This window comes from Schistocerca piceifrons, chromosome 3, assembly GCF_021461385.2.
Source record: "Schistocerca piceifrons isolate TAMUIC-IGC-003096 chromosome 3, iqSchPice1.1, whole genome shotgun sequence".
Taxonomy (NCBI): domain Eukaryota; kingdom Metazoa; phylum Arthropoda; class Insecta; order Orthoptera; family Acrididae; genus Schistocerca; species Schistocerca piceifrons.
Window position 1 is genome coordinate 826,083,106 of NC_060140.1, and position 18,161 is coordinate 826,101,266.

Genomic DNA, 18,161 nt, shown 5'->3' on the forward strand with positions numbered 1-18,161 from the left:
TAAACGTCTTCATCTTTCCACCCTGCGAAAGGCGGTTTTTGAAGCTTTTGACAGGTGGTCATGTTAATGTAACTGGACCGTTAGTTACATGATGCTGCAGCATTCTCCAGTCTAGGAAACAGCTCAGACCCGTTGCACCCAGCCATCCCGCTGTGCCGCGAGTTCCCCTATGTATTCGTATAAGCTAAGTCATAGGCAAAGCTTGCAGCAGATTTCGGTTCATCGGTAGGATACTAGGAAAAATAAATCAGTTTGCTTACAGATTGCTTACAGAACACTCATTCTACCTATCCTAGAGTACTGCTCAGGTGTGTGGAACCCGTAGAAAACTGGACTAACGGAGGATATTAATTGTATACAAACAGGGTTTACTCATGGGTCCCTTATTATTTTTAATACGTATTAATGACTTGCCACTCTATATTAATGAAGATGCAAAGCTAGTTTTTATTGCTGATGATAGAAGTAATCACACCCAACAAATAAGAATTAGCTGAGAAATTGTAAATGACGTCTTTCAGAAAATTATTAAGTGTCTCTGCAAATGGAATCTCACTAAATTTTGAGAAAATACAGTATATATAGTTCTGTACGTAAACGGCATAAAACCATTGATTAATATAGATTTTGAACAAAAGTCTGTTGCTAAGGCAGAATATTCAAAGTTTCTGGGAGTGTGCATTGATGAGAAATTGAATTGGAAGAAACACACTGATGATCTGCTAACAAGGGAACCTTCCCGTCGCACCCCCCTCAGATTTACTTATACGTTGGGACAGTGGATAGGCCTTGGAAAATTGAACACAGATCAATCGAGAAAACAGGAAGAAGTTGTGAAGAACTATGAAAAAAATAAGCAAAATATACAAACTGAGAAGTCCAAGCGCGAGATAGGCAACATCAAGGATAATCTCAACTCAGGCGCGCGGTGGTCCCGTGGTTAGCGTGAGCAGCTACGGAACGAGAGGTCCTTTGTTCAAGTCTTCCCTTGAGTGAAATGCTTAATTTTTTGTTTTCAGACAATTATTATCTGTCCGTCCGTCCGTCCGATGCGATCACTTTTTTGGGAGTGATTATCACATCCACAAGAAAACCTAAATCGGGCAAGGTAGAAGAATCTTTTTACCCATTCGCCAAGTGTACAAGTTAGGTGGGTCGACAACATATTCCTGTCATGTGACGCACATGCCGTCACCAGTGTCGTATAGAACATATCAGACGTGTTTTCCTGTGGAGGAATCGGTTGCCCTATGACCTTGCGATCAAATGTTTTCGGTTTCCATTGGAGAGGCACGTCCTTTCGTCTACTAATCGCACGGTTTTGCGGTGCGGCCGCAAAACACAGACACTAAATTTATTACAGTGAACAAAGACGTCAATGAACGAACGGACACCGAGGGAGGTGGCGCAGTGGTTAGACACTGGATTCGCATTCGGGAGGACGACGGTTCAATCCCGCGTCCGGCCATCCTGATTTAGATTTTCCGTGATTTCCCTAAATCGCTCCAGGCAAATGCCGGGATGGTTCCTTTGAAAGGGCACGGCCGACTTCCATCCCCGTCCTTCCCTAATCCAAGAAGAGACCGATGACCTCGCTGTCTGGTCTCCTTCCCCAAACAACCCAACCAACGAACGGACAGATCATAAATTTGCGAAAATAAAGAAACTTTTCACTCGAAGGAAGACTTGAACCAAGGACCTGTCGTTCCGCAGCTGCTCACGCTAACCACGGGACCACGGCGTACCTGAGCTCACCTTATCCTTGATGTTGCTTATATTCCGCATGGACTACTCAGTTTGTATATTTTGCTTATTTTTTTCATAGCTCCACACAACTTCTTCCTGTTTTCTCGATTGATCTGTGTTCAGTTTTTCAAGGCCTATCCACTGTGCCAACTTATAGCTAAATCTGAGGGGGATGCGATGGGGTGGTTCCCTACTAAGGTGTTTAGATTCAGCTACATACGCTATTAAGGTTACAGCAAATTTGGTAATACACGTATCAGCAAATGAGCCTACCATGCCTATTTTCATTCACTGCTTCATATGGCATCATATTTTGGGGTAATTCATCACTATGGGACTTAACATCTGGGGTCATAAATTCCCTAGACTTAGAACTACTTAAACCTAACCAACCTAAGGACATCACACACATCCATGCCCGAGGCAGAATTCGAACCTGTGACCGTAGCAGCGACGTAATTCCGGACTGAAGCTCCTAGAATCGCTCGGTCACCGCGGCTGGCGTAATTCATCATTAAGAGAAAAAGTATTCATTCCACAAAAGCGTGTAACCAGAATAATAGCTGGAGCCCACCCAAGATCACATTGCAGACTTTTATTTAAGGATCTCGGGATATTCATAGTACCTTAGCAATCCATATATTCACTTATGAAATTTGTTATTAATATCCCAACCAAATTCAGAAACAATAGCAAAGTGCATACCTACAACAATAGAAGGTACGATGATCTTCACATTTCTGGGTAAAGTCTGACTTTGGCACAAAAAGGAGTGAATCATGGATGATCTTCACATTTCTGGGTAAAGTCTGACTTTGGCACAAAAAGGAGTGAATCATGCTGCTTTGATCATTTATCAAATAGATTTAAAAGTCTATTTTGATAGATAACCAACTAGCATTTAAAAACAAATCAAAAGAATTTCTCAAAGACAACTTCTTCTAGACTGACACGTTCCACATCATCACGAAATGTCGTAGGCATGATCTAAGGATGAAGTATTAATGTAATGTAATGTAATGAGGGCAGCGCTAACGGTCATTGGTTTATTCGACCCATGGCACAGCGTCCCTGAGGTTTTGGAAGTCCTGGGCTTGCAGATGCGATATTATAGCCAACGACTTCCCCACGAAGGCCTTCTTACAAAGTAGCTTTAAGTGAATGATTTAGGAATTTATCAAAAACTCCTAAGCATCGCTTCCGTAGCGATCGTGGAGATTAGACAAATTACAGCAGGCACAGGTGCGTTTTGAGCGGTCATCCTTCTCGCGCTTCGTACATTAACGGAACATTAAGCAAGCTCTAATATTCCACTGGCAGACTAATAGCGAGACGGATACACTGGTTCCCGTCTGGTCCCCGAAACTAAGCACCGCCGGACGTGGCCTGTACTTGGATAGGTGACCGTCCTGGTGCGCCGCGTGCTGTTGACAATTTTCCCTTTGCATTTACGGCGGAGGGGACAAGAGGGGTAACGTGCGGTAGCGTTCTCGCTTCCCACGCCCGGGTTCCCGGGTTCGATTCCCGGCGGGGTCAGGGATTTTCTCTGCCTCGTGATGACTGGGTGTTGTGTGCTGTCCTTAAGTTAGTTAGGTTTAAGTAGTTCTCAGTTCTAGGGGACTGATGACCATAGATGTTAAGTCCCATAGTGCTCAGAGCCATTTGAACCATTTTTGACAAGAGGGGTGGTGTTGTAAAGTCTCTGATCGTCAGTCTTTGCGCCAATATCCTGGATGCAGTACCAAACCTCTCCACAGTGTTGCATGAAGTGAGGGCATCCGGCCCTTTGATGGTGAATCGCCCGTCAGATGGGAACGTTAAGCTTGGCGGTCCCCTTGGTTCTATTCGAGAGGAGCAGGCTGTGTGCCGGCACCCTACTCTCATCAACGCACACATTAGAGTCACATATACTTAACAGGTGCACTAACGTACACAGGTCTCATATTTGGCCAAGAAAAGGTGCCTGCGGGCGCCAAGGTTAGGGTAAGCCTTTCCGATCAGGCGGCTGAACATGTCCGTCGGGTTCTCTCAGCCAAGCATGTCATGCGACTTCATTTTAGTATACGCGTAGGTTTTCCGGTTAATGAATACCTTATATGAATACTGCTTTGTGCTACTCGACGTGCTTGTAACATTCGTCTGTTATGCAGGGGCCATGGGTAGCCCTCTGAGCCCAGCTATTGCTAATCCATTTATGGAATTTTTCGAACAACAAGTGCTGCAGTCGGCCAATAAAAGCCCTTTGAAATGGTATCGATAGTGGATGACGCCTTTGTGATATGGAATCATGCTGAAGAGGAACTAAGTGATTTTTTGGTGCACATAAACAGTTTCAATCCAAAGATACAATTCACCATGGAGAAAGAGAGTAATGGACAACTAAATGTTTTGGATGTATTGGTTATTTAAACGGGCAGATGGGACTTTAGGGCACAAGGTATACAGGAAAGACACACACACCGATCGTTACCTACATAAGAATTCGTCTGACGATACCTACCACAGTACACTTACTCATGATATCTACATGATTTACCTATCGTTTTATGAACGATGAGAAGTTGTCGTATATGAAAACGGGCATTGGTTTTGCTTGGTGGTGTACCGTATGGACAGTCGACCACGCTTGTAAATAAACACTGCCTTCTACCTTATAGCATATAACTTCGAGGACTACGAGAAAGATCGACCATGGCGCTTACGTCACAGCACGTGACACTGCAGGTGTTACGAGTGTCAGCAGCCGTCTCTGGCGGGGCGCGAGTAAATATTTCAGACGAGTTTAATAATTCTCGACTGCACACTTAAATGCATGCAGGCTGCCGATAGCAACGAGAAAGATAAGAGGTTTAGTGGGTACCTTTTCAATTACATATCGATTCCTCGTGAACCCTGCACGGTGCCGAGCGTTTTCGCTAAGTGTGGCGGACAAGCTGACTAGGGTGACGTCACAAGTTTGTTGCAGGGCCCGTATTTCTGGTTGGCCCCGATATAACTTGACATGAACGATCAGAACAAGTGCTACACTGCTGACTGTCTGAATGTTAAAGTAACGCGAAAGTCGAACAATGTTAATTTAAATCGTATTATTCAACAAATTTTATAAGTTGTGTGAAACAAGTTCATACTGCTATTTACTGGACATCTACCTTAATTTGATACTTCATTATTTTTTATTTGTTAAGAATAAAGTTATGATGTAACAAAGCGAATAGCTCATAGCGTCCAAATATAAACGTCACTCATTGCATCACTAAGGGCATTGCTTATTAAGTTGGAAAAACTTTCAGAATTCTATATGAAATACAACCCCACAAGAGCTTTTGTTTTTTAGAATTGTTTTACGAGGGTCGTTCAATAAGTAATGCTCTACATTTTTTAAAAAGCCGTTAATATACATAGACAAATGTCCTTGTTGGTGATTCACATTTGATGTTTGTTCTGAGAGACGGTGAAGTTTCGAACCGTTATGGCAGATGGCAGGGCCGTAGTACAGCGTCAAAATGGCGTCTACATACGACTCACGCTACAAACAGCGTGCTGTTACTGAATTCTCGTGTGCAGAAGAAGAAACCGTGGTGAGCATCCATAAACGTTTGTGTACAGTGTATGGCGATACTGCAGTTGATAGGAGTGCAGTTGGGCGACGGGTAAAGAAAGTTACAGCTTCAGGAAATGCAGAAACAGAGCTGCATGATTATCCACGCTCGGGACGTCCTGTCACAGCCACTGCTCCGGACACGCTGAATCGTGCGGATGCCATTATTCTTGCCAACCGGCGCATCACAACTCGGCAATTGGCTCTGCAGTTGTCTGTCAGTATTGGAAGTGCGTCTGCAGTGACAGAGACTCTCGGATATTCAAAGAGGTGCTCACGATGGGTTTCTCGAATGCTCACAGCGGACCACAAGACTCAAAGAAAGGCGATTTCATCTCAGTTACTGGAGCGTTTTTAGCCCGAGAGAGAGGCCTTTCTGTCACGGATCGTTACGGGGGACGAAAGCTGGGTGCACCACTTTGCGCTGGGAATAAAAGAGTAGTCCATGGAGTGGCATTATTTTCATTCACCACGAAAGAAAAAATTCAAGACAACCCCCTCAGCCGGAAAAGTCATGGTGACAGTCTTCTGGGATTGTGATGGCATAATTCTCGTGGATGTGATGCCAAGAGGGTCAAACATCAATTCAGAGGCATACATGAAGACTCTGAATAAACTCAAGAGCCGTTTCCGACGTGTTCAATCGGACAAGAATCCAGCAGAAATCTTGCTGCAACACGATAATGCACGCCCACCCACAAATCTGAGGACCCGGGAACACATCGCCAAATTAGGTTGGACGTCATTGCCTCATTCACCCTACAGTCCACGCCTGGCAGCCTCGGGCTTCCATCTCTTTGGGCCGCCTAAAGATTCTCTATGGGGAACACACTTTGAAGATGACGAGTGAGTCTGTCGTGCAGTGAAAACATGAATACGCCTACAGGACAAGAACTTTTACCAGCAGGGCATACATGCTATTCCACAACGTTGGTGTACGGCCCTAGAACGAGATGGAGACTACGCAGAAAACTAGGACACGGACAAGACATGTATACTGTCACAAAATTCTGACTGTTGACAATGTATACACTACTGGCCATTAAAATTGCTACACCACGAAGATGACGTGCTACAGACGCGAAATTTAACCGACAGGAAGAAGATGCTGTGAAATGCAAATGATTAGCTTTTCAGAGCATTCACACAAGGTTGGCGGCGGTGGCGACACCTACAACGTGCTGACATGAGGAAAGTTTTCAACCGATTTCTCATTCACAATCAGCACTTGACCGGCGTTGCCTGGTGAAACGTTGATGTGATGCCTCGTATAAGGAGGAGAAATGCGTACCATCACGTTTCCGACTTTGATAAAGGTCGGATTGTAGCCTATCGTGATTGTGGTTTACCGTATCACAACATTGCTGCTCGCGTTGGTCGAGATCCTATGACTGTTAGCAGAATATGGAATCGGTGGGTTCAGGAGGGTAATACGGAACGCCGTGCTGGATCCCAAGGGCCTCGTATCACTAGCAGTCGAGATGACAGGCATCTTATCCACATGGCTGTAACGGATCGTGCAGCCACGTCTCGATCCCTGAGTCAACAGATGGGGACGTTTGTAAGACAACAACAATCTGCACGAACAGTTCGACGACGTTTGCAGCAGCATGGACTATCAACTCGGAGACCATGACTGCGGTTACCCTAGACGCTGCATCACAGACAGGAGTGCTTGCGATGGTGTACTCAACGACGAACCTGGGTGCACGAATGGCAAAACGTCATTTTTTCAGATGAATCCAGGTCTGTTTACAGTATCATGATGGTCGCATCTGTGTTTGGTGACATAGCGGTGAACGCACATTGGGAGCGTGTATTTGTCATCGTCATACTGGGGTATCACCCGGCGTGATGGTATGGGGTGCCATTGATTACACGTCTCGGTCACCTCTTGTTCGCATTGACGGCACTTCGAACCGTGGACATGTGTTACGACCCGTGGCTCTACCCTTCATTCGATCCCTGCGAAACCCTACATTTCGGCAGGATAATGCACGACCGCATGTTGCAGGTCCTGTACGGGCCTTTATGGCTACAGAAAATGTTCGACTGCTGCTTTAGCCAGCACATTCTCCAGATCTCTCACCAATTGAAAACGTCTGGTCAATGGTGGCCGAGCAACTGGCTCGTCACAATACGCCAGTCACTACTCTTGATGAACTGTGGCAGCTGTACCTGTACACGCCATCCAATCTATGTCTGACTCAATGCCCAGGCGTATCAAGGCGTTACGGCCAGAGGTGTTCTGGGTACTGATTTCTCAGGATCTATGCACCCAAATCGCGCGAAAATGTAATCACATGTCAGTTCTAGTATAATATATCTGTCCAATGAATACCCGTTTATCATCTGCATTTCGTCTTGGTGTAGCAACTTTAATGGCCAGTAGTATACGTAATGAAAGAAAAAGTGGGGCGTTACTTAGTGAACGACCCTCGTACAATTGTATTAATTTCAGTGGAGGATGTTCTGGAACGTTCCTGACTGCCTAAGACGCCCCTCCCCTCCTGCCCCTCCCCCTGCCGGCAGACGCGGAGTTCCTGTGGGAGCGGTAGCGCAGCGACAGGTGGCGGCGGCGGCTCGCTACTTGTTGCGGACGGGCGGCTGGAGTCGGCCGGCTGCTGGAGGCGCGGGCTGGAGAGTGCTGGTGACCCAGTTGTGATCGATCGCCCGCCCGGCGGGCGCGGCGCGGCCCGGCCGCTCCTCCCCTCGCCATTCCGCCCACGCACTCACTTCCACCACCACCAGCGCTCTGCCTAGCGCCCACGTGCCACGGTCCGGAGCAGTAAACAACTCGCGTCCCGCTCGACGGAAAAAAGCCGGCTGCCAAAATAATTTCCTCCCCCTGTCCTCTTCCTTCCCCTCACCACCCTCTCTCCCTCACTCCCTCTCTTCCGCTGCTCCGCGACCAGCCTCCGCCGTGGCCTACTTTGCGCGAGAATCTGCCACCCCAGCAGCTATCCATCAGTGAAGAAAGCTTTCCATTCATCCCTACAAGAGGTGCGGCGTTAATTTCGATTCGTCAACCGAGATGAGTTGTTGCCTCGTGTCGTGCCATTCTTCTCACCCGTATTCCTCGTTACTTCACAACGACTCTTATCTCGATCCATTAAATTTCGGTAGTACAGCCGCCTAAACTCTATCTCTTCTTCTCGTAATATTTCGGTCGCTTATCTTCCTGAGCCGGCTGGAGTGGCCGTGCGGTTCTAGGCGCTACAGTCTGGAACCGACCGACCGCTACAGTCGCAGGTTCGAATCCTGCCTCGGGCATGGATGTGTGTGATGTCTTTAGGTTAATTAGCCTTAATTAGTTCTAAATTAGGGGCGACTGATGACCTCAGAAGTTAAGTCGCATAGTACTCAGAGCTACTTGAACCATTTTTTATCTTTCTGATATCTTTAGAGTGATTGACCGAGCGAGGTAGCGCAGTGGCTAGCACTCTGGACTCGCATTCTGGAGGCCGATGGTTCAATCTCGCGTCCGGCCATTCTATTTAGGTTTTCCGTGATTTACCTAAATCGCACCAGGCAAATGCCGGGATGGTTCCTTTGAAAGGTCACGGCCGACTTCATTCTCCGTCCTTCCCCAATCCGATGAGACCGATGACCTCGCTGTCTGGTCTCCTCCCCCATACAACCCAACCCTTTAGAGTGAATCGGCAGTACTCATTCCGTCGTGTTAAGCCACAGAGACTTACGGTATTTTACGAGCTATAAAACGCAAGTCTGTATTCGAAAAATTGCATCTAACGTTCAGTTACGACTTGTACTTGAAATTAACATAAAAATTGTCAATCTCATTGAAATTCACCAACAGCCGTGTAACTTAAGATCTTATTTTATTTTGAAGGCTACGAGTTTCAGCCTTTCACTATGCCATCTTCAGGCCCCATACGCATCTCTCCAAATAAACGAAAATGTCATATAGAGTCATAAATCTCTGGATGTCGTGAACTGAATCGTTACACTAGTGCTTCATTCGAAGACCTGATAGTAACTCAAGACTGAGTTCACAACGTACAGATATTTCTGACTCAATATGACATTTTCATTTATTTTTGCACAAAATGGTGCAATTGGCTCTGAGCACTATGGGACTTAACTGTTGAGGTCATCAGTCCCCTAGAACTTAGAACTACTTAAACCTAACTAACCTAAGGACATCACACACATCCATGCCCGAGGCAGGATTCGAACCTGCGACCGTACCGGTCGCGCGCTGCAAATTACTCGATTCCTTTTGATACTAATGTGAATGACTTCACAACTTTCATTATTTAGAGTCAACTCCAACTTTTCGCACAGTACAGATGTCTAAATCGTTTTGCAGTTTGTTTTCATCATCTGATGACTTTATAATACGGTAAATGACAGCATCATCTGCACACAATCTAAGAGGGATTGCTCAGCTGGTCTCCTAAATCGTTTATGTAGATCAGGAACAGCCGAGGGCCCTTATCACTTCTTGGGGAACACCAGATATTACTTTTGTTTTACTCGATGACATTCCGTCAGTAACTACGAACTGTGACTCTTCTGATAGGAAATCACGAAACCAGTCGCACAACTGAGACGATACTCCATAGGCACGCAATTTGATTAGAAATCGCTTGTGAGGTATGGTATCAAAAGCCTTCTGGAAATCTAAAAATATGGAATCAGTTTGACATCCCGTCATTAGCACGCGTTACTTCGTGAGAATAAAGAGCTAGTTGTGTTTCACAAGAACGATATTTTCTGAATCTATGTTGACTGTTTTGTAAATAAATTGTTTTCCACGAGATAACTCTTAATGTTCGAACATAGTATACGTTCCAAAATCCTATTGAAAGTCGTCAGCGATATAGGTCTGTAATTCAGCGGGTTACTCCTGTTTCCTCTCTTGGGTACTGCTGTGATCTGTGAAACTTTCCAGTCTTTAGGACGGATCTTTTGACGAACATCTGGTTGTATACGATTGCTAAGTATGAAGATTTTGTAGTATTAACATATTCTGAAAGGAACCTAACTGGTATTCAATCTGGGCCGGAGGCATTACCTTTATTACGCGTACGTACTTGAAGACCGAGGATGTCTACTTCTAACTTACTCATGTTGGCAGTTGTTCTCGATTCTGGGATATTTACTTTGTCTACTTTTGCTAAGGAATTTTCAAAAACTATGTTCAATAACTTTGCTTTAGTGGTGCTATCATCGATAATATTACCATTCATGTAGCGTAGTGAAGGTACTGAGTGTGTCTTGCCACTGGTGAACTTTACATATGACCAGAATCTCTTTGGATTTTCTGTCAGATTTCGAGACAGTATTTCATTGTGGAAGTTATTGAAAGCATCTCGGTTTGAAGCCCGCACTAAGTTTCGAGCTCCAGTAAAACACTGACAAACTTGAAGATTTTGTTGTCTTTTAAAGTTAGCATGTTTTTTCGTTGCTTCTGCAACAGTGTTCTGATGTGTTCCGTGTACCACGGGTACTATCTCTTATTAATTTATTTGGTATATATCTCTCAATTACCTTAGATATTATTTCTTTGAATTTAAGGCACATATCGTCTATACTCATATTGTTAATTGGGAAGGAGTAAAGTTGTCTCTTAGATAGGCACTAAACGAATTTTTATCTGCTTTTTTAAATAAATATATTTTGCTTATACTTTTGGTGGATTCAGATGTTACGGCATTCAGTCTTACTACAACGACCTTGTTATCACTATTCTCTGTGTCCGTCATGATTCTCCCTGTTTACTTAAGATTATTTGTTGCTAAGAGGTCAAGTATGTTTTCGCTACTATTTATACTTCGAGTGGGCTCCTGAAATAATTGCTCAAAATAATTTTCGGAGAAAGTATTTAGTACAAATTTTCATGAGGTCTTATACCTACACTGGCTTTGAATACGTACACACATGTTCAGATAAAACAGAACTCCTCGAACGATTAGATATAAGACGTTCATATTCACATGGCATCTATATTAACATGTTCTGTAGAAATGATTAGCATTTCAGTCACCTCTGTTCAGTCTGTGTCCTGTTGCGTAGTAGGCATAGGGTCCGTCATGGGCCCTGATGACTTGTTCCACGAGTGATAGCATTAAAGCGTGTAAGGCGAGAATGGCGTCCTATGATATAGCCATCCATGCTGCATTCACCTGGTTCCAAAGTTCATTTGTGGTGGTTGGCATTGGGTCACAGCGTTGCAGCCGTTGTTTCATCATATACCAGACTTTCGATTGGCGACAAGTCTCGTGATCTGGCTGATAAGGGCAGAAGGCTGACATCCTGTGACACCAACATGTGGTCGTGCGTTGTCTTGCTGAAAAATGGCGTCTGGGTGGCACTAACGTAGGCCACACTGGTCACAGTGCCCTGAACACGCACCACCTGTGATTTGTAGTTGTACCCAACAGCACCCCACACCATAACGCCTTGAATTGGTGCTGTATTTCTTGCGCGTAAGCGGTCAATGTGATGCCATTGTCTGCGGGGAACCAAAATGTGGCCATTATTTTCAAACACATAGAACCTGAATTCGTCTGATGCCATTCCTGTCCCAGTGATGTCGTTCCATACACCACTGTCGTCTAGCACACTTGTGTACATTCGTCAAAGGTAGGCGGAGAAGTGCACGATGCGCACGTTTGCCGTAATAAACGACAACGAACTGTCACCCCTGATAGAGTACGATGTGTTACATATTTCCATTGTTGGCCAGAGCCGACGAGGACACAGATGTGTCCTACAATGCCATTCGGATGTTTTGTCGATCTTCTCGGAGGGTAATCTGGTTGTTTCGACCTGATCCACCGAGCGAGGTGGCGCAGTGGTTAGCACACTGGACTCGCATTCGGGAGGACGACGGTTCAATCCCGTCTCCGGCCATACTGATTTAGGTTTTCCGTGATTTCCCTAAATCGCATCAGGCAAATGCCGGGATGGTTCCTTTGAAAGGGCACGGCCGATTTCCTTCCCCATCCTTCCCTCACCCGAGCTCCTCGAACGATTAGATATAAGACGTTGAAAGGTGGCTACACTGTGCCACTGCGCCAGAGAGTGCGCCAAAGAGTTCTATTAAGCCGCCTCCACAGTGCGTGTTAAGAGCTCGTGGAAGTCAGTGCTTGTTATGAGATTGTAGAAGTCAGTGCTAGTAGAGAGCTTGTGGAGGTCAGTCGTACCCAGAGGTGCTAGTGGGCACTGCTTGTCGTGAAGTCGGAGTGAGATGTGGTAGTAAGAGTGTTGTTCCATGTTTTATGCAGTTATTTGATGGGAGAGATAGCAGATGTTATTGTAATGAGTGCATTTCATCAATATATGAAGGTAAAACTTACAATGTTCCTTTATTTTTTGTGTATCTGAAATAATGTGTCACTACAGGTTCAGTCAACAAAGCATCTGGCTTGTGTTCTTGGATTAGAGTGTAATTGTGATTTTCTTGCGTAATTATAGTTTTTCTAAATTTTCTTTTGTCACGTCAGCATAGTTGGTATTTAAAAAGAAAATTCTTGTCTTGTTGGAAAAGAACCGTGCCAGATGTGGACGTTGAGTCACACTCCCACATACTGAACAGTTACTCTTGTGCTTGTTGGCTTCGTAGATTTTTATAGTTGCTGGGGTCTTAATTAATTAATTGTGTTTACGAAAATCTTCTTACATTGTTTGTTGCAGTCAGATTGCGTAATAATACTAGTCAGGGCCAACCGATTACGAGACTTGCGTAATCGGACAGCTACTAAAAACAAAAAAAAATCATTTTCAATCAATTTTATTTAATTAAGCCCCCATGCACGTGGCGACCGCTGCTTCGGATCGTCCCTTGGAATTTTTCTGACTGTAAAAGTAGTAGACAGTAGTTTTGTTGTAGTAATTTGTAGCTAGTAATTGTAGTCTATTTTGTATGTGTAGATTTGGTAATTGGCATTCTTCTAATGGTATTTTTCAAAATTTAATTTTTATTGCCTTGTATACGCGTTTGACAAATTAGTGCAATTATTTCAATTGTTCGATTGATCGTGTTTGAGGGAGTCATTGCATTTGAATGGTATTGTTGAGATAAAGAGTCATTGTGTGTGATTTTAGTACAGTGACGAATCTTTTGTATATTTTGTAAATGATTACGCGATCAATGAAAAAGGCAAAAATGATGAATAGTGAGAATAACGAAATTGTTGACATGGCGAACTCGCCAACAGAGGAAAACAGTATGGTGGATAATGAAGTGGAAAACAATGTAATAAGTCGGGAAAATAGTCCGGAACCATTTCAAAATTTTTCTCAATCAGAAAATTCACAGAATACGAGAGTAACGATAGAAGATTCTGGAATAGTATCGAACACAGATAGCTTTACAGCCATGCAGAAGGAAGCTGGTTTTGTGGGAAATGTGAGGGGTGAAAAGAATTTTGAAACAGTTACTATGGAGCAGTTGATGAGTGCTATATTAAATGTGGGATCACAGTTACGATCTGAATTAAAAACAGATATGGAAACACAAATGGAAACAATTAAAATTGAGATGGGAACAATTAAAACTGAGATGGGAACTTTGCGATCTGAAATTAAAACTGATATAGAAGCAATGACAACACGGTTATGCTCACGAATAGGGACATGTTTCAAAAATACGAATGACGAATCAAATAATGAAATTAGAGAAGAAGTACAACCGATTTTGAATTCTCACAATAATAGTTTAATTTCATCAGAAATTAGACAAGAGGAACAGGACAGAGAACAGGAAGAAAGAGATCGCGTGATAGTACAGAAATTTCCAGAGTTAAATTCACAACGTGCAAACGATAAGGAAGAAATAATTGAAGGAACCGAGGAATCCGTACCAAATGACAGAATAAATAACTTAACGCAACAGTGTGAACAGTTAACTACTAAATGTGACAATACCGAAACCCGAGTCGCGACACTTACAGAAGACGTAAATAAACAGAAAGAACAATTAAGTGACTTATCAGAGAGAGTTGAAGAGATCTCAGATAAATTGACAAGTGTTAGTTTAGCAGAGCGGTATGAAGAAAATAGTTTGTTTCATTTACGGAATGCAGCAAGAGAGCGCCAGGCGCGTGAATTTAACAATAATCGTTATTGGGACTGGGACAGACGCGGTAGGTCTTTGTCGCCACGAGGCGAAAACTTTGACTATAAACACTTTTTGACTGTCCGGAAATTTAAGATCTTCCGCAATTCTAAGAATGAGATACATCCATGTGCATGGTTAGCTCAATTTACGTACGCACTTCCGCCAAAGTTGCCATTAAGTCACAAACTTGAAATTATGTGCAGTTATTAAAGTCCTCAGGGGATTCACTACTCTAAAGTGAATATGTGCCGTAGCGAGCATAGGGCCCCGAGCTGTAGTGGTGCTGTTTCTCTTTTAGTTTTCTGTACCGCTGCCTACTCTTTTACTATTCTTTGCATCTGTCAAAACAACTCTTCGACTATCAATCTATCTAGTGAGTAAGTAAACAATAACCGGATTTGACTAATGTACCTAAAAGTGATTTCGTAAATTACCATTTGGACTTATTGTACCTTCAGCAGCATTCATTCGTAGCTTAAATGAAATTTTACCTGTTTATCTTCGTGACAATATTACTTCATATGTTGACGACATTCTTATTGTTAAACGTTCTTGGAGTGAGCACAACAAAATTTTGGATTCATTATTACGTATCTTTGCAAAAGTTGGCATTACAGTAAACTTGGAAAAATCTGAATTTGGTCGTTCTCAGGTGAAATTTCTCGGCCACATTATTTCTACAGAAGGCATTCTTCCTGATCCAAAAAAATTAGATGCTATTCGTAATTATGCTGTTCCTAGCACAAAACGTGACGTTCGTAGTTTCCTTGGTGTCTCTAATTTTCTTCGACGCTTTGTTAGTTTGGACGATTTGGCCACACCTCGTTTTTGCGATCTATCTGGAAAGTTCTTTTTAAACGAAAATCGGTCGACAACTCCGTTTGGTTAGTTTGTATTCCTGATGAGTGGGTCAATAAATTGATTTGGTATACGCATCTCAGTTATGCACACTTTGGTCCCCGAAAATGCTTTCATAAATTACGAGAAAATTGCTACGTCAGTAATATGGAAAAACGTATTCGATCTGTTCTTGCCAAATGTAAATTATGTCAAATGGCTAAGCCTCCAACGATTTCTCACAGAGCACCGTTGTTTCCCGTCATTCCAGCGAAATTAAAGGAGATGGCTGCAGTCGATTTGTTCGGTCCAGTGGTTCGATCTACTAATGGTTTTGCGTACATTTTCGTAGCAGTGGAACTGACATCAAAATATGTGTGTTTTACACCTTTACGCAAAGCAACAGCTCGTTCAGTATCTAATGCTTTCATCAAACATTTTCTTAAAGAAGTTGGTCACGTTGATAAGGTTATATCAGATAATGGATCACAGTTTCGTTCTAAAGTTTGGCTTCGTACTCTACACCATCGTAAAATTAAACCAATCTTCATTTCCCTTTTTCACCCTCAATCTAACGCTTCAGAGAGATGGATGAAGGAAATCAATAAATTGTGCCGTCTTTATTGTCATCAGAATCACAGAACTTGGGATCAGTATCTTCATATTTTTCAAAACATTCTGAATGAACTCCCTAATGATTCAACTTCTTTACCGCCTACACTGGTATTAAAAAATAAAGCACCGACAAATCGCATTTCTGAAATCGTTCCTTTTCCACCTACACGGAAACTGCGGCATTCTGAAGTTGTCAACCTGGCTCTACAAAATATTGCATCTGCAGCTGCAAGAAGAGAGAAATCAGCTAAACGTCCTGGTCGTTTAAAAATCTTGTCAGTTGGTCAGAAGGTATTAATTAAGTCTCATCGTTTGTCGCACAAAGGAAAAGGCTTGTGTCGCAAATTTTTTCTGCTTTATAACGGTCCATATAGAATTCGCAAAATTATTCATGATAACACTGTCGAAGTAGAAACTCTTAAATCACGACGCTCTAAAGGAATACATCATATATCAAACGTAAAGATTTTTGTGGAATGACATACTTGTGAGAAACTAACAGCTACAAGTAAACACGCAGAGAGTACAAGGATACAGCGCTGTGTTTTGGCGGCGGCACATACTCAAAGCAACAGTGAAGTCTGCGCGCCGCACAAGGCAGTCGTTGACCGCAAACAATTGCTTCCTACGTCACGCGCCTACAGCTGATCGAGCGCTCAGTGCGAATGCACTGACAGCCGTAAACAAATACACAGTCTAATTTCTCCGACTAAATTCTGTATAAAGCTATAAGGACTTGTTGAATTGTGTTATTAACATTCAGTATTTTGCAGGATACGGTGTATAAAGTATTTAAGACCTTCAGGTAAATTCTGTGCGTGTCCGACGTTAAGACGACTTGCTATCGAGAAATTTTCAGGAAGAATGTAATTTCGAAGAAGAAACTAATAAACTAAAAAAGGTAACTATTAATTGAGTTCATTTTTCAGGTAACATATTGCCACTTAGGTACGTACTTTAGACGTAATTTGCTGCTCGCGATTACGTGATTCATACTTTGTGCTAATTTCATGTTCTATGGATTTACTTGTGAAGCGACGTGCTTGTATACATTTACTGATTTTGACAATTATTGATTAATGAACTGGGTTGTGACTTGTATATATTATGCATCGCTTGGCTGCTATGCTTTTTCACTGATGTCATATTTTTCTATTATGTTCCTGCTGTGCTTATTTATTTAAATTATAATTGTAATCTGATTAATTGTGCTGACTATGATTATGTATGTATGTTGTACTTTGTCATTTATCTGCTTGCGCCTTCATGTTTACTTATTAGGATGACATATGAACATTTATTTGCTTATGCTGATATGATGCTAATGACTTGTTTATTACGTAAGATATATGTTTGCTGCTTTTTGCATGGATTACATATTTACACATTTCTGTTTTGTTGCCATAACTGCTCTTTAATTTGGTATATAGAAATGCTGATATACTGTGTATGAACATAGAGTTTAGGTCACATTACTGTATTAATTATAGATTGTTCGCTTGGCAGAGCCTCGTTGAAGGAATTGTGCTGCATCCACTTGTTGACATTTTGTTCTCTATTGGTATATTTACTCGCTATTGCAAGTTTTGCTTACGCTCAGTGCCTTATAGTTTTAAGATAAAAAAATTAACTGCTATAATTCGACGAACGACATTAGTACAAGAAAGTCATAGAAGTCACATGAGCTGAGGTTTTATGGAAGCTGTATAAATTTATGCTAATAGGAAGGAAGCTAACGACATGACATACCAATACTAGGTTTAGACCATTGACAATTATTACACTGCATTTTTCGTAAGCAATTGAAATAGGAAGTGACACTTGACACAAGAAATACTCCACATGTTTGCTTCTGCTATAATTCTTGAAGTGGTGTACACACTGTGAAATATTATGATCATTCACACTCCGTAATCGTACTTAATTACTGAGAGTTATTCGAACTAAGTCTGTTAGAGGTCATGTATGCATTTCTTTTATTTAATGATGGACAAGGAACCAAAATGTATCTTATAATTTATAATGAGTAGAAAATTTGGGTCAGATGGATTACACAGAGGTTGTGTGTGGACACTGTGTCTTCGGATTGTATGGGATGCTGAATTGAAGTTGCATTAGGATTTTATCTGTACTTGTTCAAGGAGACTGACTAGAGGAAAGAGTTGTTATGGAAGTGAAATGATATTGGTGCTGAGGTTTATATGTAGCGACGTATTATTGAGGTATTGAGAGTATATTAAGTTGTTGATTATTGGAGTTTTTGTGGACAAGAGG